The sequence below is a fragment of the Macaca mulatta genome, chromosome 1 (assembly GCF_049350105.2).
Source record: "Macaca mulatta isolate MMU2019108-1 chromosome 1, T2T-MMU8v2.0, whole genome shotgun sequence".
NCBI lineage: Eukaryota > Metazoa > Chordata > Mammalia > Primates > Cercopithecidae > Macaca > Macaca mulatta.
In genome coordinates, this window is record NC_133406.1 from 157,304,665 (window position 1) to 157,326,805 (window position 22,141).

Here is a 22,141-nt window from a genome sequence, read left to right on the forward strand (position 1 = left end):
GCCTCCCAAAGTGCTGGGATTACAGGCGTGAGCTACCACGGCCAGCCACAGATTTATTTTTTATGAAAAACCGCTAAATATTAAGTCCCTTTCCTCCTCAAAGCACTGAGATTTTGATTGGGAAGGTGTTAAATTTATAGGTTAATTTGGGGAGAATCAAAATCTATACTTCTTATCCAGTAACACGGCCTTGCTCTTGATTTAATATGGTTTTATAGTAGTGATTCATAAACTTCTTTGCCAATATATTTATGGTATGTCAAAAGAGTAGTGTAATGATTAGTAGGAGTTCAAGTGCAAGTTTGTCTGCCTACTGTATTTTGAGATTGTAAGTTGTGCTTTACCTTGTAAATAGAATTTTTTTAGGGTTTCCCATATGAGAGGCTCAGTTCTAAGAAGTTTGCACAGATAATATTGTTTAATTACAACACAATTCTTTAAGGCAGGTATTATATTTCTATTTTACTGAACAAAGTGAAATTCATGTAGGATAAGCAATTTTCTCAGATTCACCTAGGTAGTAAGCAGTGCAATCAGGACTCTATTTAAAATCTAACTCCAAAGTCTTTGGCCATTTTCTACTAGTTTTATGAGTTCTGAGCCGCAATTAATTCATTTATAAGATGAAGGCAACGTTAGCATCAAATTCATAGGATTTTGAGAAACTTATTTTCTTCTTCAGTTTACTGATTATTTCCAATCTTTTTTGAAATAAATATATTTTATAAATTTTCCTTTGAATGTTGCTTTAGCTGCATTGTGAAGTTTTTGAGATATAGATTTAATACAGTGCCTAATTTAACTAGTCTACAATTTCAGTGTCTATTTCTTTTATAAATCAAGAGTAAATTAAAGTGCTAATTTAGATCTTAACTTACTAGATTTTTGATTATGAAGTGGTTAGCATTTTTGTGATTCAGTTATAGTTTTAATTCCTTATGGTCAAAGGACCACATTCCAAAATCAATTTTTACATAATGTGAATTTCTGTTTGTTAAATTTTACACATAAATACTCGCATCAAATTTATTAATTATATTATTTAATTATTCATTATTAGTATCATGTATTTCTTGCCACCTTGGTCTAGAAAATTCAGAGAGAAAATTTTAAAGTATTTCAATATGATTACGGTTCTGTCAGATTCTCCTTACTTCTCCTTCCATCTGCGGTGTTATGATACGGATTGGTTTTCATCCATGGCTCCCGGCTCATAACTCCCATAGCCCTTATTACAGCCTTTTGTTATAATGTTGGGTGTGTGGGGCTTCAGGGACAGGCCTCTGACCTTCTCTTGTTCTCCTTTCGCCTGCCCCAGGAAGGACTCTAATATTTCCCTGCCTTTCTGAATTTGGGCCTTAAGACTCACGCATGAGAGGGTCCCACCCTATACCTGAAGGAAGAAATGCTGACATCATGAGGCTTCCAAAAAAACCCAGGAGGACGTGGTTCAGTGAACTTCAGGATAGTTGAACACTTGGAGGTTCCTGTTGGGTGGTGAGCCCAGGGAGGGCATGGAAACTCCATAGGCCTTTTGTAATACCTCACTTTACACTTTGCAGTATCCTTTATAATAAACTGATAAATATAAGTAGGTGTTTCCCTGAGTTCTGTGAGCCACTCCAGCAAATTAATCAAACCCAAAGAGGGGGTCACAGGAACCCCAACCTAAAGCCGGTCTGTCAGAAGTTCCAGAGGCCCAGACTTGCGTGACTGGTGTCAGTGGTGCTGGGGGAGGGGAGTCCTAGGGAAGTGAGCCTTCAACTTGTCAACCGGTCATATCTGACACTGTCTCTGGTTAGATAATATCGAGACTGAATGAGAGGACACCCCGCTGGTGACCGCTGCTTGGTGTGTTGGGGAAAAAACCTCCACACATGTGGGCGCAGAAGTCTTCTGTGTTAGGAATTGTTCTGGTTGAGAGTAGAGGGAAAACACCGTTAGGGATAGTTTTCTCACAATATCTAACATATTTAACTCGATTTATGCTTCATAGTATATTTTCTACACACATATTTTATTGGTCATGTAAGTTTTGTGAACTGTACTTTTATTTAGAATGATAAATTCTTACTTCTCCCACTCAGCAGTTTTTGCCCTAAATTCTGCTTTGACTGATATTGAATCTGTTAGTTCTGCTTTCCTTCATTTACAATTGCCTATTCCATATCTGTTTCTTTCTTTATTTTAACATTTTTATTTCTTTTTTTTTTTTCAGCAGCACCTCTCTGTAAATAGCATAGAGCTCACATATTCCATTTGGTCTTTATGACAATCTTTTTTTTTCTTTTTAATGAACAAATAAAACGCTTTTACATTTTCTTATAATTATTGACATTTGTGATCTTATTCCTGACAGGTTATTTAGTGTCCATTCTAGCAATATGTTTTATCTTTCTTTCCTTTCTTTTTAAAATATTGATCAATATTTCTTCTATAAAAATCTATGATTTAAAACATACGAATCTTATTTACATCTTAAAATCAGGTTTTCCCCCAATTCTAGATCTTTCATCTTTCCTTCTCATGTTCTCCTTAAAGGAGCTCACCCATGCCTATTGCTTCAATGATTATCTCCACATTAGTGCCTATGACTGACCCTAGCATCTGTCCTTCCTTCTGTTTCCAATGAAATCAGTAACAAATGTCACTCACGGAGTGCATTCTTGATATATTAGAAACTAATAGCATCTTTTTTGGTCCAAATCTCTTTTTCCCCCATGCATGTCCTCTAGTAATAATTGAATCTTCTCTAGTAATAAGTGACAACACATTACAACAGCCATTCAAGCTAAAAAATATTAAAAGTCATTTATTCTTAGTTGTTATCCTACATAGATCTTTATGATCATTCCTCAAACCCTTCTTTGTATTTCTCAAATCCACCTACTATATCTATTTTCAGGCATCTATCCCTTCTCACTTGGACAATCATCTTTACACATTTCTCTTAAAATGTTGCAAATTATCTTTGTATAACATATGTTTAATTATATTGGTCTTCTACTTTTTAAAAAAATGTTTAGTAGTGCAGTACAAAGAGCATGGGCCATGGGTTCAGCTATACCTTGGGTTTAACACCAGTTCTGTAATTTGTAAGCAGGGTAACCTTGGTCATTTTTTTTTTTTTTTTTTTTTAACTCTCTAAGCTTCAATTCTCCCAACTGCAACTGGGAATAATAATGGCATCTGAAAAGGCTTGGCATGAAGCGTAAATGAGGTTCTTTATTTAAAGATAATGGGTAGGAGTGTACAAAAACTGTTACACCCTTCCCTCCCTCCAACACACACAGAAACACACACATACACTTATCCATGTGAGCACATGCACACTATGTGAGATAGAACTCATGTACTTATGCTAGAATATCAAACCCCCATAATCTGGTTTTACTATGTCTACAAACTCATGTCATATTATTCATCTCAGTCCCTTTTATTTGGCCAACCTTCTAGCCCATCCCTCTACAGATACCCCATCAGACATTTTCATCATGACTTTTCACGTGCTATTAGATACGCTAGGACTAACTTCCTCATCTTTAATACCTGACAAACCACAAATACTTTAAAATCTGACTCAGTCCTAAAGATGTCTTTCTTTCTACACAGATGCATGGATCCTGTTTCCTCCATTCTTCCAAATCTGGGACACTTCTGGAACATATACTGTGATATAATCTAGTTGGGTTTCAATGTAGAAATCGTGAGCTAGACTGCAAGTTCCAAGAGCGTAAAGGCTAGGTTTTTCATGCCCTTCACTCTCAAGTCTTATTGTGACCTTAATACATACTATGTGCCCAAAAAATATTCTTTGAAAGCACGAATAAGTGGATGAATGAATACTGCTGCTGAGGCATAGAAAAAGGTAAGGGATTAACTATGATTTAGGTTCAGAGGACCCAATTTCAAGTCTGGAATTGCACATTTCTAGCTGGATAAGGTCTTTGCCAAGTCACTTTATCTGTGTGCTGTAGTTTTGTTAACTCAAGAAAGAAAATAACATCTTCTTGTCTAAGTCATTAGAATCAAGTAGATACATAGAGGTGGTTTGTAAACTTTAAAATACTGTGTGTATTTACGGTACATTATATTATTTATTTTACTAAGAATTAGTAAAATAAAGTTTGTAAACAATTTAAAAAAAATTACTTTCTGGCCAGGCACGGTGGTTCACGCCTGTAATTCCAGCACTTTGAGAGGCCAAGGAGGGTGGATCACCTGAACTCAGGAGTTAAGAGACCAGCCTGGCCAACATGGCGAAACCCTGTCTCTACCAAAAATACAGAAATTAGCCGGGTGTGGTGGCAGATGCCTGTAATTCCAGCTACTTAGGAGGCTGAGACAGGAGAATCGCTTGAACCTGGGAGGCGGAGGTTGCAGTGAGCTAAGATCGCACCACTGCACTCCAGTCTGGGCAACAAGGGAGCACCTCCATCTCAAAAACAAAAACAAAAACGGAAACAAAAAAAATTATTTTCCAAGGCTACGTTTTGAAGCAGCATATGTTATACAACCCAACATCCTGTTTGTCATGGTTCTTGGGATATGTCTTAAGTGTGTAACATTTGACCCATGGACTCTGCTCTTGGGTGAATGGGTAAGTGGGTTAGGAGCAGCCTTGAAAGGTGGATAAATATTGATACTTCTATGAAACATCTTTAACAAAGTGAATAAAGATTTGAGACAAATAAAGACAAAACAGAGGAACATCTGAAGAGATGAGAAAGTTTTGTTTTGCTTTCCTGGCAGAGAATTTAAGTGAGCACTTATTTAACAATATATTTCAGTTTTAATTATGTGGTACACTCACACATACACACACAAACACACACACACTTTCACTTATGTTGTTTTGATTCTTATGTAAAAAACACCATTGGGTTATATATTCTTAAATCCATTTACCTAATTCCTCAGGCTTCAGTTCTCTCATCTCTTAAATGGGAGGTATAGCTTCGATCTCATATCACTTCTGTGTGTATTAAATGAAATACTACATAAAATTTCCTAGCATATGATAAAGGCTGCAGCAATTGTCTTCGGTTTTATTATTTCAAAAAGATAAATCTTTAAAAATCTTCAATGTGCTCATGAGATAGGTATTTTTCTGCAATAATTGAAGAAACACAATCTCATGTTTTAGTCATCTGTGTTGTTCTCACCGGGAGCAAGAAATAAAACTTAAGAAAAGACAATTCCAAAGTATCCCGTATATAAGAAAGCAAGACTTTGAACTTACCCGTGGGACTGCAGAGATCTGAAATAAAAGTTGAAATGAAAAAGGAAGCTAGAAATAGGGAGATACAGAAAGCTGTAGAGAAAGAATCATAATGATATACCACAGAAACTGGTGGGGCCGGGGAGAAGAGACAGATTTTATGATGCAAACACTGAGTATTTCTGGTTTTGTTTTTATCCCGAGGCTACTAATCATGTGCCCTAAAGGAATAATGAATGTTTCATTGTTCAAATAGGAACCATTTAGGTTGCAGAAGAATGGATTATTAGTTGAAGTAGAAACTTCATACCTTCCCAAGAGGGCTCTAGGTGTGAAATGCTTTAATTAAAAGTAATCTGATTACAGAAATGATTCAGTCTTACTTTTTCGCTTTAAAATGGACCTTTAAAATATAATGTCATGGGCTTTTCAAAAATTGCTTACGGTTTTTTGTTTGTTTGTTTATTGGCAGAAGCAATTACAAATGACCAGAAACATGTAATAAAAGACTTTGCTCTACTAGCTGTTGAAGAAATACAAATTAAAGTGATATTAACTGTTTTTCTATATATCAGAATGACACAGATTATAATCTTTATGCTAACAAATGGCAGTACCTAGTGTTGATGAAGAAAAGGGAAAACGAACACTTTTAAACACTGTCATTGAGAATATTCATGAGGACCTGGGAAAGAGGCATCAAATTCTGAAGGAGTGAAGTGGAATTTGATAAATATCCATCTAGATATACATTATTCTTCTTTGAGAAATTTATCTTGAGGAAATATAGCATAACCATGCAAACAATAATAATACATGGACATAATGTTTTACACAAATATTAATGACCGGGGACATGTTTATAATATAATTTCTTGTTAAAATATTTTTTGTATGTGATACCATTTATGTATGTGCATTACATGTCAGTATCACTCTAGATATGAATAGAAATAGACAAAATGATGGAAGGCTATTTTTAAATGCAGGAATTACACATGATTTTTAATTTTTTCATTTTGCTTACTTTCCTCTCCTGCCAAAGCTCCCTACTATAAAAATGAGTAACTTCTGTAATCATAAAATACTGTATTTTTCATAAGGAGATTACCTATATTTGCGCTTTAAACCTAATTTTTATGTCCTACTTAAATCAACTTGTTTTTATTTTAATATGTTTCATGCAGTTTATTTCTGCAGATTTGGAATCCCCGCTTTACATCTGGATACAGAGAGCTGCTGGTGATTTGAATAGGCTGAAAGCACCCTAAGTAAATTTTTTTTTCCATACACTAAGAACCAAAGGCTCATTTTTTTTAAAGTCATTCAAATAAGGAAGTGATTGTTCACAGGAAAAAAAATGCTACCAATTTTTGCAGGAGTTGTTGGGTCTTGGAGCCTGTAATGGGGACCGTGGAAAGAAGCACAAAAAAGTAGAACAAGAGCCTGCAGTATGTCAGTGAAATGCCAAGGATGCAAAACGACAACATAATGCAATGTGACGTGTCTCTGCAATGACATGTCAAGCCTGTACAATTCAAAGGCAGAGGTTTGCCTGAAACCTTGGCTAAAGCATGGTTCCAGTTAGTTACATGTAAGGGAACTCAACATTAAAAAAAAAAAGTTTATTAACAAAATGCTTTTACTCTGGGAAAATCTTCCTGTGACAAATATTTCCAGTGGAAAAGAATGGTTTGAATTGCCATTCTCTAAATAAAGCAGATCCTCCCACCCCAAAGGACTGCATTCCAAGCTTCAAAGCAAAAGAAGACACCATTATTTCTGTCTTCTCAGTGCCTTCATTCAAGCATTCTTCCAAACTGATAACCGTATATGTGTATTGTCCTATCCGTATGACTTTGAGGGCAAGGAATCCTTGAAACCTGATCTTCTGATTATTTACATCACCTTATTTTAAATTAAACACTATTATGCCAATTTTAGCATCAGCTCTTCAAGTTTTGTTAGTTTGATTGTGCTTTAGCATTTTCAAAACTATAAGAGAGACTGATGTCATGCTTTCCTTTTTCATTTGCAGATTTATATTAGGACTTCTTTTATAGCTACTTTATAAGAAAATATCAGGACTCCATCAAACAATGAATAGATACACACTTTCCCCATTCTTTCTAATATCTATATTCATAGGAATTCCATTTCACTGTTTCCCAAAATATAACACTTTGTTTAAACCATTAAAGTTAGTGACTTTTTCATTCACTCTGTTTCTACAGGCATATTATAATATGGTCTCTGGTTATTAAAGCAAATACTGCACATTTTCAAAACTCCACATGAGAAATGTCCATGTTTAAGTTTTTGAAAACATCTCTTCCACTTCTGATTCTTTTAATGTGGTCTTAAAACAGACCACAAGGAACATGTTTATTAAGAGTATGTACATTAAATACTCAGAAGTGAGTAGGTAATGCTATGCAGATGTTGTCATGGTAAATACTCACGATAACATACATGAAAATGGCCAGAACTCAAGTTTAGATCTAGCCCAGCCAGACATAAATTACTGGCTGTTGTTTTTCAAAACGTTTTCCTTTATTTTAGCCGTAAATGTTTTCAGATCCGATACAATAATGTTTGAATTCTGTTGAAACCACAATTTTCTTCTATTCCATATTCACCATGAGCTGTATAAAGACAGAACTAAGAGGTTGTGCTTTCCTGGAGATCTCTCTTTCGTACATTTACATAGTTTGGGTTATTTTTCTAGAAGTTGCAAGTTGGTCTGCTAGAGAAATCTCATAAAAATGGTCTCAAGCTGTTTCCTTAAAGAGAAGGGCTTTTCTTTACGTGATTTTCATCCAATTATTTATCAAAAAATAGAATTGAATACTAACTAAATGCAGAGTTCCATTTAATTCATGACAGCCCTCTCGTTCAGCAAGACATATTTTTAAAAAATCACTACACAAGAAAGTTACTGAGGTTCTAATCTTCCTGAATCTTTTATAGCTGTAATGGAATCATTGAACTTCCATTTGGGCTTCACTTATGCCATCATGTGAAAGGCAATGAAAAATATCATGATGTCTATTGCTTAAAAAATGATACTTTATGCTAGCTTAAAACTCATATTTGGAGTTATCAGTCAAAGGTTCCCTGAAGCTCTTAAATGCAAATAATACTAGTGCCAGAAGAATATAACTGGAAGACTAGTTTGTGCCCAAACTACAAGGTATCTCTTGGATTAAAGATCTCAAAACTCCTGGATTATTTTCCTAGTTTCTCACTACATAGATGATAGAATAATAGACTTATTCAAAACTTCTTACAGACTATATATGCTTGATCAAGTCTCATAAATGGCAAGGACTTTAGTTGCTTTAACTTGCGAATGGGACTTCTGTCTTAATGCATTTCTAAAATATGTGGCAGATTATTGATTTACTGCTTTGACCTGCTTGCTATTTTATATCCCTTATGAATTATAATATAACTCTTCTCAGCATCTGATATATTGCCCAGCACATAGTAGGCACTCAGCGTATGTTTGCTATTGTTGATGGCATTCTGTAGTTTACTCTTACCTTGATATCAGAGAGCAGTGTTATAGTTGACAGGCATTAGCCTGCCTTATCTAAAATAAATGCTTTCTCTTGCCTTTACTGATAACATGCTGTTAACAGCATGCTCTGTTACCTAATATAATATGTGAAATCTAATCACCAAAAGTAGCTACTTCAGAATACACCTAAAGGAATGACCTGATTAATGGGGCTTATTCCCAAAGCAGAAGCTATGGCTTCAACAAATTCCAAAATGCAGAACATGAGTTTACATGAGCAACAAGCATCAGAATACAAGTCTCCATTCTGTTATTCATTTTGTTCAATCACCTGTGAAGAGGGCCTTAATCTGTGATTGTTTATGACAAAACATATTATGGTATGTTTATGTCCTTCAGCTTCAATGCTGTAGCAGTCAGTTACTTTGTCCTGGGCAATCAGTGCTTGTAAAAAGCAGCTGAAATGTTTCTCTTCGCAAAAGTCCTTCCAAATAATCCTCCCCGGGAATGCGTGCCATAATATCAGAACATGGGCTAGCTTGAGGTCACAAATGCTGACAGTTCCTGCCTTTGGGGAGAAAAGAGACAGTGGAGACATCCTAATAAATGTGTATTTGACTTACTTCTCCTTTATCTGTTCACAGAACAAGTGTCACATAAGGGATTACAAAGTCAATGGTGATTTCCCTATTTAAATACTGTATGTATTAGGCTGAGTTCCAAGGCGGGAAGAACCAATCATCTACTAATGCTTCATGACTTGTCAGGTCCTGAGCAACTCAGCCTTGTAGTTAAACGTAGTGCTTATCATGAGGGCTTTGATGTTCAACACAAAATGAAACTGATGTATTTAGAAAACAACAAGCAGGACAAAATTGCTGAATTGACCCAGGAAAAGGGAATTTCTACAGAGATCAGTTAATTCCTGACAATTTTAGAATGCATTACTGAGAGCTGCTTTGTTTGCTTTGATTTTCTATAGAAAAACAAAACAAAAGCAGACAAATGTGACAAGGTAGAATGCATGATTCAACAGTCTCCTTTAATTGACGAACCCAGTGGCCCAGACACCCAGGATAGCCAATTGCTTTCTCATGGACCATTGCTACTAAAAATGTGCACTTGAATTCAGGATATACATGAGGATGGAAAAGTTTCTTGTTGACAGAAAGCCAGCAAACAATACCATGGTTTCTCTCCTATGACCTGCAATTTCACAGGTTTTTTTAAGCATTGCAAGGACAAAGGCTCTTCCTTTTAATAAAACTCATCCATTCTGTAAAACTTATGTTGTACAAATTTCTCTGAGAAAAATTAGATGGAAGTATAGTAACTTACACTTCTTCCCCAAGTGTATTTGGAAATGCATCAGATTTAGAAACCAAGGAAATACTTACCATATGTTGGGGAGGGGAGGACGAAATGAAATTGGATGTTTTTCATATGTGAATATAGCTTTGCTTTAGTTCATGTAAAAAAAATCATGACGGAGCCAGTAATTTGTATATTTCATTTAAAATATCTTTGTGTTTTACAGAAACCTGTCCTTAAACTTGTACTGAGCAGTTGTATAAATTTTCATATTTTATGCTATAAAACCAACATACATAAAAACTCCTCTGTGAGAATAACACCTGAAAAGGCGTGCAGATAGGCTTGGCCTTCCAATACATGTTACTCTTTAGAATCAAACAAATAGTGGTTAAAGAAATATTTTTTGAAAAGTCAGGTGCAAAGCAAAACCAAAAGTATTCTAGGCAGAGAATTGCTATAGTCAGACGATTACTACATTTCTTTGATTTTTGCCCATGTGGGGCCTCCTGCTGAGGTGAAGGTGTTGATAATATGAATACCCACATAGCTAATTTACAGAACCTTGGTGTTGAACTCCCTAATTCAAGAACCCCAAGGAAATGCTTGCCTCCCTGGTGAAAAAGCCATAAAATGACTGTTTATCTAAATGAGTTAATCTCCAGCTCTTTAAAAGTATCTATGGGATTCTCATTGTGAAGCCTACCCCTTCTTCAAGGTATTGGCTCTTTCACAAAACAAAAATCCGCTCATTTTTGAGTAGGCGCCTAATAGTTCCACGGCATTACACTTTTAATTACCTTTACTTAAATAACAAGCAATTTTATTAAATAGTTAAAGCCACAGTTTCTTAAATGCTTTCCCATTTTGAAACCTTTACTTATTTCAATGAATTGGCTTCACACAAAAAAAACCTAGATGAGAGTATTCCAGTCTGCAAACTCCATACTAATGGTTAAATACACTGCCCATTTGATGCCTACCCTGACACTGAGATTAGACATTATCTGACTTCATTACCACAAAGCTCACCTATTTTATCAGATAAGTTGAGCTTCAGTAATTCAGACAATGATTAGATGAAGAGCAAAATAGCCCCCAGCAATTAAGAAGCATATTTAAAAGCACTTTAGACCAAATGCACCTCTTGCAGGATTTATTTTTTTCCTTCATTCTCTTTAGAGCATTTTCCAGATTCAGTCTTATAATTGAAAGAAAATTTAATCCTGCAATAACCATGTAATCATTTTGCAAACTATTGAAACTACTCTTTGTTGAAGTGGGTTAGTCCAGAATTTATGGATTAAAGCTGTGAGACCCTATTCAAAATCTTGTACATTTAGCATACCTCACAAACTCTCTACTTTCATTCTTATTAAAGTCACTTGAATACTAATGCTTAGCATTTAGCATCTTTCTTCTAAAAGCGTGAAGTGTTATAAGAATGCTAGAAAAGACAGTGAAAACTATATTACGAGGTAAGGAAAATGTATTCCTACTTTCTACTTAGCAATTGGATAATATAGAAACAAATCTATAGCTATTAACTAGGCTTCTTGACAATGAAATAAATGAAACAAATTTTCCTAAAGCTTCGAGGATAACAGTGTGCAGAATTAGGTGTTTTGTAACTACTTTTGGTTAAGATAGCATTTTATTCTTATATAAAAGCATTTTTCTAAATTTTATTGTAGAAAAATGAATAAAAATAATAGTAGCTGTCATATATTTGCACAGTTACTTGCATTTTAAACAACCCCTTTGCACGGTTTATCTAATTAAAAGTTTCATAAATTTCTAAAGTAATATGTCTGTCAATATTTTTTGTGTTTAGTGACAGAAATCCAAGGAAAATACTAACTTAAGGAAAAGGAAAATAGCTTACTGACTCATGAAACAAAGAAGCAAAAATTAGGCTTTAGGCATTTGAATTCTGGGATTCGAAATGAAATGTTCTCTCTCTCTCAACGCCCACCTTACCTTCATTCTCACTACAAGTAGTGGCAACGTGGCCATTGGAAAACTGAAGTCAAATTTCTTTCATTGCTTACATCTCAGGAAAAGAGGAGTTTTATTTCTGGCTAGGTCCAGCAAAAGTCTTAAGAGAATATTAATTAGTATAGCCTGGGTCAAATGTCCATTTCTGTAACAATGGCCATGGCTAATCACTGATTGGTCAGATTGGTCAGGACAGGTCATGTGTTTCCCTTGACAGAACCTGGTCAACTTCTCTCAAACCCCCTGAACTAATAATGAGTTTATGGTGGAACCGAGATGCCAAGGGTGGGGCAGGAGTTGGGGAGAGGGTAAGCATTATTCTCCAAAAAGGGTCCAGATGTTATATGCATACACTCACTACCGGTATCTTACAATTCTCTTTTACAGTTGAAAAACCTGAGAGCAAAAGAGATCAGATACCTTGATTTGTATTTTCAAGCTCATTAAAATCAGATCTAATAATTTAAAACTGTGAGTTACATAACAGACAGAACACCCAGTTACCTCATTTACCAATGAGAAAACTAAGGTATCCTAGGAAAGGTAAAGTTTGAAATGTACAGAACCAAACAAGATCATATGTGTTTTTGTTTGTTTGTTTGGTCATGTTGTTTTGTTTTGAGACACAGTCCCTCTTCATCGCCCAGGCTGGAGTGCAGTGGTTCACTGCAACCTCTGCTTCCCAGGTTCAAGTGATTATCCTACCTCAGCTTCCCGTGTAGCTGGGACCACAGGCATGTGCCACCACGCCCGCCTAATTTTTATATTTTTTGTAGAGATGGGATTTTGCCACGATGGCCAGTCTGATGACCATGGCTTTCTTAGCACTCAACTGTACTGTCATTCCAGGCTATTAATTACATTCTTCATTCTGTCATTCCAAGCTATTAATTATATTTGTTTTGAAAATTAATAATCCACAACTGTGTATGTGCTGCCTCTATATCTGCCAAAATATGCGATTGTATAGAAACACTCCATACTACTGCAATAAGCAAATAGTTCACTGCTTTATAAAGGATAACAAAACTGGCCCAAATTGTGAGTTTTTTTTTTCTGAGTTGGTATTTTGAGTGTGAATAATTTTTATAACCATAGATTAAAAGGTAAGATCTTTTAAGTGCTGATTATACATCATAGTCTTAACTGCGTTTTTGATATCTTTGATATCTAGAACAAAGGTGAATTATATTGGAAGAGAAATTTGAAGCATATTTTACAGCTGAAATTATCTAATGATAAGTCTTTATTAATATTGTGAGGTTTTTCCAGAGATCTTTCTTCTTTGGGCCAAGCATCAACTCTGAAATCCTGCCATTTAGCAGGACTCCATTTATTCAAAGAGGTTGCTTACTGTCAGGACTGAGTGCTCTACATCCTCTCCTGGGAATTCAGAGCCTTACAGTTCTTGTGTGAATCCTTTTCTCTATGTCTTACCTAGGATGTATCTACACCTAAGACCATTCATTTGTACCTCTCTTCAATCCCCAAACTGACCTTATTTGTGAGAAAAACCCCTGCTGCTTGAGAAACATTTTCTACTTGGTGACGGGCCAGGCAAAACCTACACTTCATTTGGAGTTGAGAGTCATACTGATTCAGAAGGATGCTCCTGGTCATATCTGGGAATGTTATTTTGTAGGTGCAGTATCCAATTAAGCCAACTTTCAGACAAATTTGAAAAAGAAGTGCACTTTTCACTGGGAATATATATAAATACATATATACACAAATATATGTATATATATTCATATATACATATGTATATAAACATATATGAATATATATGTATATAAATATATATGTGTGTATATGTGTGTGTGTGTGTGTGTATATATATTTTGCAGTTGGAAAAGGAGTCCTTGTAGAAGAAGATCAATATTTGTTGGGAAAATTATTCGGCGTATTGCTTAGAGCAGAAATAAAGAACTTTTATGTTCTGGGAGTGGATAAAATTTGTGTGCATAAAACATAAAAAGAATTTCGTAGGTGTCTCTGAATAGGTAAGAGGAGACAAGAGAGAAAACAGAAAGTATGTATGCAGCTATTTATACAAGGAGGACTCATGTTCCCTTTCTGTGATTCCCCAAATCATCTGGAACACCACCATCACAGAATACTCTGTGATGTGATGTGTGTGTGTGTGTGTGTGTGTGTGTGTACACAACAAGTGAGGTAAATGGGCTGTAATTGAAAATAGCAGGTGCAGAGTCAAGAAGGAGGATATAGAGAAAAATATATTAAGAAATTAAACCCTAGAGAGTTGCAGAAAAATTTGGTGAGGGCCTACACATGGGTAGTAGAGCTGGAATTCTTATCAGGTGCAGCCACTTCTCTGAGAGAAAGAGTCTGCCATTCTAATATCATTATTCTTTCATTGTCTAATGGGTCTGCTATATGTCATTTTGGTCCATACACTTAACAACTGAGCATCTGCAACCCTCCACCCCATAAGTCACTGTGTAATAAGAAAGGACATTTTGTAAAGCTCTTGAGTCTTTTGAAATGCCTCTTGCTGTAAGTGACAAAACCTGAAACAATGACTTAAAAGAACAGATCACTTACTAGCTAATACAAAGGGAAATCAGAAGTAGGTAGGGTTTAGTGTTGACTAATCCACCACTGATATGGTTAGGCTTTGTGTCCCCACCCAAATCTCATATTGAATTGTAATCCCCACAATCCCCACATGTCTATGGAGAGACCAGGTGGAGGTAATTGGATCATGGGGGTGGTTCTCCCATGCTGTTCTTGTGATAGTGTGTTCTCATGAGATCTGATGGTTTTATAAGGAGTTCTTCCCCATTTGCTCTTCACTGTTCTCCTTCCTGCTGCGTTGTGAAGAAGGTGCCTGTTTGCCCTTTGCCTTCTGCCATGATTGTAAGTTTCCTGAGGCCTCCCCAGCCATGCTGAACTATGAATCAATTAAACCTCTTTCCTTTGTAAATTACCCAGTCTTGGGCAGTTCTTTGTAGCAGTATGAAAATGGACTATTACAAGCACCTCAAAAATCTTCCCACGGACTGTCTCTCAATAGGCTTTATCTCATTTCTTCATAGATTTGAGACAGATGCCCAAAGTAATAGGGGCTACATGTTTTCTCATTCACAACCACTGGGGAGAAATATAAAGCTTTCCTACTCTCTCTTAAAAGCAAAGAACTTTCCCAAGGACCTTTCATAAACCTCAAGGCATGGCTTGTTGTCCAGAATTGGTCACATGACCATGACTAAAGCAATCTCTGGCAAGTTGGTTGGGATTATCCTAGGACCAATTAAACCCGCTTCCAGATCTGGGGAAAAATTCACCTTGCTATTCGAGGGGAGTATTAATGCACCACACTGTATCAACTGCCAAATATGTTAGATGACAGATCAAATATTATGTTAGATGACAGATCAAACTGGTACCCATTACTTTCCACCTGAGAACATTCCAAATAGCTGTAGAAGAAGATTTCAATTGCTAAGACAAATATGAAAACTTCACCATAAAACTGATTTTTTTTTTCAGTTCTGAAAACTGTAAAGAGTCCTACTCATAGTGAGCAGGCTTGAGAAAATGATTCTAAAGTATTGCTAGAAATGCTGTATGAACTAATGATTTTTTGAGTTCTATGATAATTTTTTAGGTATTTCTGGTTATTTTCTTTCTTTAAAACTTGACAAAATAAAGAGCATTTCTGAATTGTTCACCCATGAAAATGACAGAGCTCAAACTTGAAACTTTTATGTAAAGAAGGAAATCAGGAATGTTTACTCTTATATCACATTTTGTGCAGAAAATGATCCCTAAATGTAAAGGGAAATCAAGATGAACATTTTTCCTCTCACCCATTCACATTGACATTGCTTTTGTAAGAGAACTCATCAGGAAGGATTATGTAAAGTATCCTGAATATTTTCACAGACCTAAGAGGGAATCTACTCAAGGAAGGCGCTGGTTAATGGTTTGATCTCCAACAGAGAGCACTTTCTCTGATGACCGTTGGCTGCACCTACGTCTGATGGGTTTGTTTATTTTTAATTGCTCCACAGTTGTCCCAGAGTGTGAGAAGTCGAGTTCCATTGAGCTGGCACTTCTAGTTTTAATTTATGCATGAGTATGTACATTGTTTTTCTCCTGCAGTTCTCAAAGAATTTTATGAGCCATTACTGAGTGACTAAAATGGGTGCAGATTTTGCAAGCCTCTGCCAGAAGATGTTTATTACTGTCATCATTCTTAGGAAAATCATGTTCCAGCAGGTTCAGGCAGTGTGCAAAACGTGGCACATGTGTGAATTGGCCATTTCACACTGCTCTTACAATATTGTCAGTAATAATAAAACCAAAGGAAAGACCTTGGGGAGGGGGATAAGTTACACATTAATTTGGTCATGAAGCTTTGATATGTGATCTTTGTTAGACCCAGAGATGCAAAGTGCAGCTGGTTTTGTAAACTTCCCACCATGGGCTGAGGCAGTAGCTTTATTTTAAAAGTTCCCACTTCCGAGGGTGGTTCCTATCTCTGTGAATTCATGTCCAGAATGTAATATCCTTGAAAGCTTCTGGATGATTCTGTTACTGTACTTATTTTGTTAATTTTGAAAAACCACTTCACTTGTCATCTAAACTTCAGTGATAAGAAAAGCAGAACCCACTCAAGGTGGCAATTCACATTATAGCACATCACTAGCAGTATAAAGCCTGCCACAAACACTTCCATATTCATCTTTCCACCCGGCATCCCTACATTTCTAGAACAATGTTTTGTCTTCCTTTGAGATGGCTGTTTTTTGGTGGTTGTGGACAGAGTCCAGACATGTGAATTTGTACACATATTCAGCTAAATATCTCAGGTCCATACCTCTTGTCTATTACATTATATTGCCCCTACTTCCTCTTTCATCTGTTTCACTGCCACTCCTCTTTTGATTCTTGATAGCAATTCTCATGATGCAGCCATTTTTATATATCCTCAGAAACACTCTCAATATTTATATCCACTGATTTTATATAATTTATTTATTGTAATAAAGTAAAAATGGGGAACTTACGTTTAATATTATCCCATAAAGGTTAAACTTCATTTCAAAAAATCTAAATCAATAAACACTTCAAAATTTATGCCATTTATATAAATAGGTAGCATATATTGGGAATCTCTTAGTTCCAGTACATATAAATTAGCAAGAATAATTTGGGTTGAATTTTCTAAGGAGGGCATATAAACTTCCCTGTCAAGTTTTACAATCAAAGGTGAAGATATAAACAGCACAAAGGAGTAAAAGATGGGGCCTGGACTATCACCCTTATTATTATTAATTAACTAATTAATTTATGTATTTACTTTTTGAGACTGAGTCTCGCTCTGTGGCTGAGCCTGGAGTGCAATGGTGCGATCTCAGCTCACAGCAACCTCCGCCTCCCAGGTTCAAGTGATTCTCCTGCCTCAGCCTCCCGAGTAGCTGGGATTACATGTGCATGCCACCACACCCAGCTAATTTTTGTATTTTTAGCAGAGACGGCGTTTCACCATGTTGCTCAGGCTGGTCTCGAACTCCTGACCTTGCACCCGCCTTGGCCTCCGAAAGTGCCGGGATTACAGGTGTGAGCCACCGCCCCCGACCCACCCCTTTTATTAATTACATCTAAGTTTAAGGCAAATTTTTTAGAATTAGAGTGAAATGGCCTTCCTAAGTCTGAAACTCAGAGAGCCTATCCATCCAGTCAAAGAGTCGGGGTCAAGATATCTCTTGCCTGCAACGGCAGAGACTGCCCTTGATATATGAGAAGCAACTTCCTCCAGGAGCTGAGCAAACTGTTTCCAACTTTAGTAATCAGTAAGAAGGCAGAGAGAGCCCTGTAGGGTTGAGGATGAGTTCTCTTCATTAAGACCAGGAGCGTTGAACTGCCTTTCCTACCTAACACTTTCGCATAATTACTGGATGTATGTGTGGTCACTGACTGAAATAATCAAATGAAAACTACAGCCAGTCTTTGTCTTTATTTATTTTGTTTCCCATAAAAAGTTGTCTTCCTTTTTTTGTACTTTTACAGAAGGAAAACAGTGTATTTTAAATCGCTCGTGTATTGCAGTTTAAATGAGATTTCAAGTACAATTTCATGGGACATACATATGCTTCAATTTAATTATTGTTTATCTGAAAATCAAATTTAAATGGGTGCCAAGTATTTTTATTCAATAAATTTGTCAATCCTAATTTTAAGGAATTTTATTTTTGTTTAAAAATGTTTGAATTCATCACTTCCAGCTCTGGTTCTAAATTTCCACATTTTATCCCCAAGACTCACTTTTCTTCCCAGTGATTTAAAAATGGCCTGGTTTTGAGTTAGGGATAATTGCTTCATTCCATGATCCAGAGATGATTTTTGATAGGTCTAACCCTGTTGAGGTAACCCTATGCCACTTACAATAGTAATTGATTCAGGGAGCTAAAATCTACACCATTAGCATATAGTATTTCTTTGTTGACAGAGAATTTTTCTGGGATGGGCATATGATCAAATAAAAGGGCCAAGTTGAGTCAAGCTTCAAAAATAATTATGCTTCTAGTAAAGATGATTTTCAGATTTCTCAAAGACCTACTTGTAGCCAACTTTTGTTTCATTCTGAAAGATGTGGCATAAAGATATGAAGTCTAGAACTATAAATCATTTTGACACCATGAAGGAAGTCAGTGCTGGGATAATGCTAGTACTATGGAATGTAGGGAAATAAAATTAAACTGGATCTTTAATGGTAATACTGAGCTGCTAAACTGGGCCAAATATAATCCATTCATCTTCTGGAACTTCTGGTTATGTTAGCCAACAAATCACTCATATCATTTAACATTCATTATTAGGTGAGGTTGGGTTATCTAATTATTACTATTATTACTATTGGAACTATGAAGAATCCTAATTTATACCAAACATTTTTATCCAATACAAATTGTTTTTGTTAAGGGATACTAATATTCTGGAGTTTGAAGGTGAAAAGAATCACAAAAGTTCTTCTATCATCAATATGAAATATTTTCGGACTCAGACCACAGTATATGCTTAAATCACTGAGTGGATCAAAACTTAGTTGATTTCTATGTCCAAATGCTATGTTATGCTCACTCTGTGATCAATTGCTAAATTGAGAAAGCAGAGGCAGTGAGATGATCACTGAGATAATTAAGACTTAAATATCAAAAAGGACAAAGACTAAATTGAATACCTGGAACTGAATTCAAAAACAAGAACAGTCCTAATTTGGAAGTGGCAAAAGAAAAAAGAGCTTTTATGAGATGTTTGAAACATGTCTGTAGACATCAATTTCTTAATACTGATTATTGAATATGCACGTTTATATTTTTGTTTTTGGGTAAAAGTATTTTAATAGATGTCAGAATTTTCAGTGTGAAAAGTAGAAAACAAGTTACAATTTTTCTTATATTCCTTTTAGCTAGACTCACATAATATTATTGGAGGATATGTCTTACCATTGATGTTGTCTTGTAGATACAGATAAAGAACATAGAGGTCTAACATAAAGTGCCAGTTAAATCAAGAGTGCCAATTTGATTATCACATGAGTAATGGTTTTAATTATTTAATTCAACAAATACATATTGAGTAGTTAATATGTGCCAGATGGTCTACTACACCCTAGTGATTAAAAAATGGAAGACATAATATCTGCTCTCAAATAACTCACAATCTAGTGAGAGAGACAAGGAAGTAAAGAAAATATTAGACCATAGCACAATATTTTATCATAGAACCATGAGTGTACTGGCTGCTGTGGGAGCAAAAAATAAGTAAGTAAATACAACTAACCCAGCCTAAAGCAAACAGATGCCTGAACTTCATCTTAACCCATTTATGCCTGAGCTTGCAATTTTTGAATATTTGCAATCAGACCTTGGTGATAACCTTGAGCAATAGGATACAAATAATACATACTTAGTGTTCCAGTAATGGAACACTAGGCATAAGTTGTAGTGCAGGAAGAACAAACAGTAAGGCAACTAAGTGTGTGAGAAAGAGAGTTGGTGGTGGGGTTGTATGGAGGGTATTCAGAGAACAAATAGCAGATGGGTGCTGCATTTACCACATATGTGTGCTCAAAATGGCTAGATATTGTAATGCTTTTAATAAATAAGAAGAGATGAAATTAGAACCAAAAAAATGTTTTGTGTTATATTGAGAAATTGATAATTCATTTAATCTTGGTGAGAATTCATTGAGGAAATTTAAGTGATGGAATGATAAAGCATGATCAAAGTCCTTCTCATCAAAATGAGAAAAGGTAGGAAAAAACCGAAACTAATGACAAAAACTGGGTAGGAGGCTAAGGATATCTATAAGTTAGGTGCAAGTAATGACCATCTAAATTAAGGAGTCAGAGGTGGAGGTAGGAATATGAGAAAATGTTTTTGGTTTTTATTTGGTCACAGTCTGTGCCTATGGCTCAAAATTTCTAATGTGAATTCTTTAGAATATAGGAACTATACATGTTCAAATTCTATAGCAAAATATTAATCTGCATGTCTAGGTATGATATAAGAGGAAAGGTGCAGTTTTTCTTCATCTATATATTCTAATTTTTCCCCTATGACCATATGTTTCTAACATAAATATGTGTTATAAAATATTTACAATGTTTTGTTGATCATAGTTGGAGTAAAGTTAGCAAATCTTAATGTAAACCTTTTAATACAGATGAAATATTTGCTCAGAGCTAGCATTATTGACAGAGGTCAATTTATTTTTTGTTTATGAAAGATATTATTTCTAAAGAATATATTATGTTAAAGATAATTTTGCTTTTCATCATGAAAAGCTAACTGACAGGACTGACTTGCACCCCCACTTCGAATAACTGAGACACAGAAAAAGCATTATATATATATATATTATTTTATATATATATATAAATATATATATATAAAATTATATATATATATATATATATATATATATATATATATATATATATATATATATATAAAACTCCAGACATTTGAAAGCAAGCCAAATAGAACTGGAATTTTTAATATTAATAGGAGGCAAAAAATCATAGCGTGAACTTTATGATTACTGTAACTTTCTAACTGGAGGCACTAGACCATTATGATAACAATAGCACAAGGAGGAGTAGGAAAAAATAAGTAAACTACTATAAGTTTGATTTATGTGAAGTGATATAACAGTGCTTGGAGGTAGAATTGATAAAGATGAGAGCTTTAAACCTTGGAGCTAACACACACATATACACACACAGCTAACTTTTAAATCACTAAGGGAGACAAAATATAATTATAAAAATTATTGAATTAAAAGAAGGCAAAGGAGCAAAACAAAAACAAGAAAAAGATATAGAAAACTTATTTATCTAACTAATTAATATTTATTACATTAAGTATAAATGGATCAAACACTCCAAATAAAAAAGCAGAGTTTTTTCAGACCAGATAAAACAGCAAGACCCAACTGTATGCTCATACAAGAAATTTACTTTAGATAAGAGGGAACAGATAATTTATAATAACAGATGGAAAAATATATATTATACAGACACTAAGCATAAAACTTTTGGAATGATTGTATTAACATCAAAGTACATTATATTCCAAGGAAAATTGCCAGGGATAAAGAGGTAAATTTCATAATAACAAAAGTTTAAATAATCAAGGAGGAATAAAAATCTTTATTAACTTATCTAAATGTGTATGCATCTAATAAAAGAACCTCAAAGTACATGAAACAAATATTGATAGACCTGAATGAAGAAATAGACATATCCACATTTATCATTGCAGATTTCAACATCCTTTTTCAACAACTGATAGCATAAGTAGACAAAAAAATCAGTAAAGATATAGATAACTCAAAAATACTTGATAATAGTATTGAAAAATACTTATAAATTGTATTTTCAATAAGATAGTTGAAAATACTATCAACCAACTTTACCTATTGCAACTGATAGGTCTATATAAAGCACTCTACTTAAGAGCAGGAAAAGATACGTTATTTTTAGTGCACATAATACATCCTCTAAGTTATATCATGAACTTTTCAAGTGTGTTAAGAAATTAAAAAGATTGAAA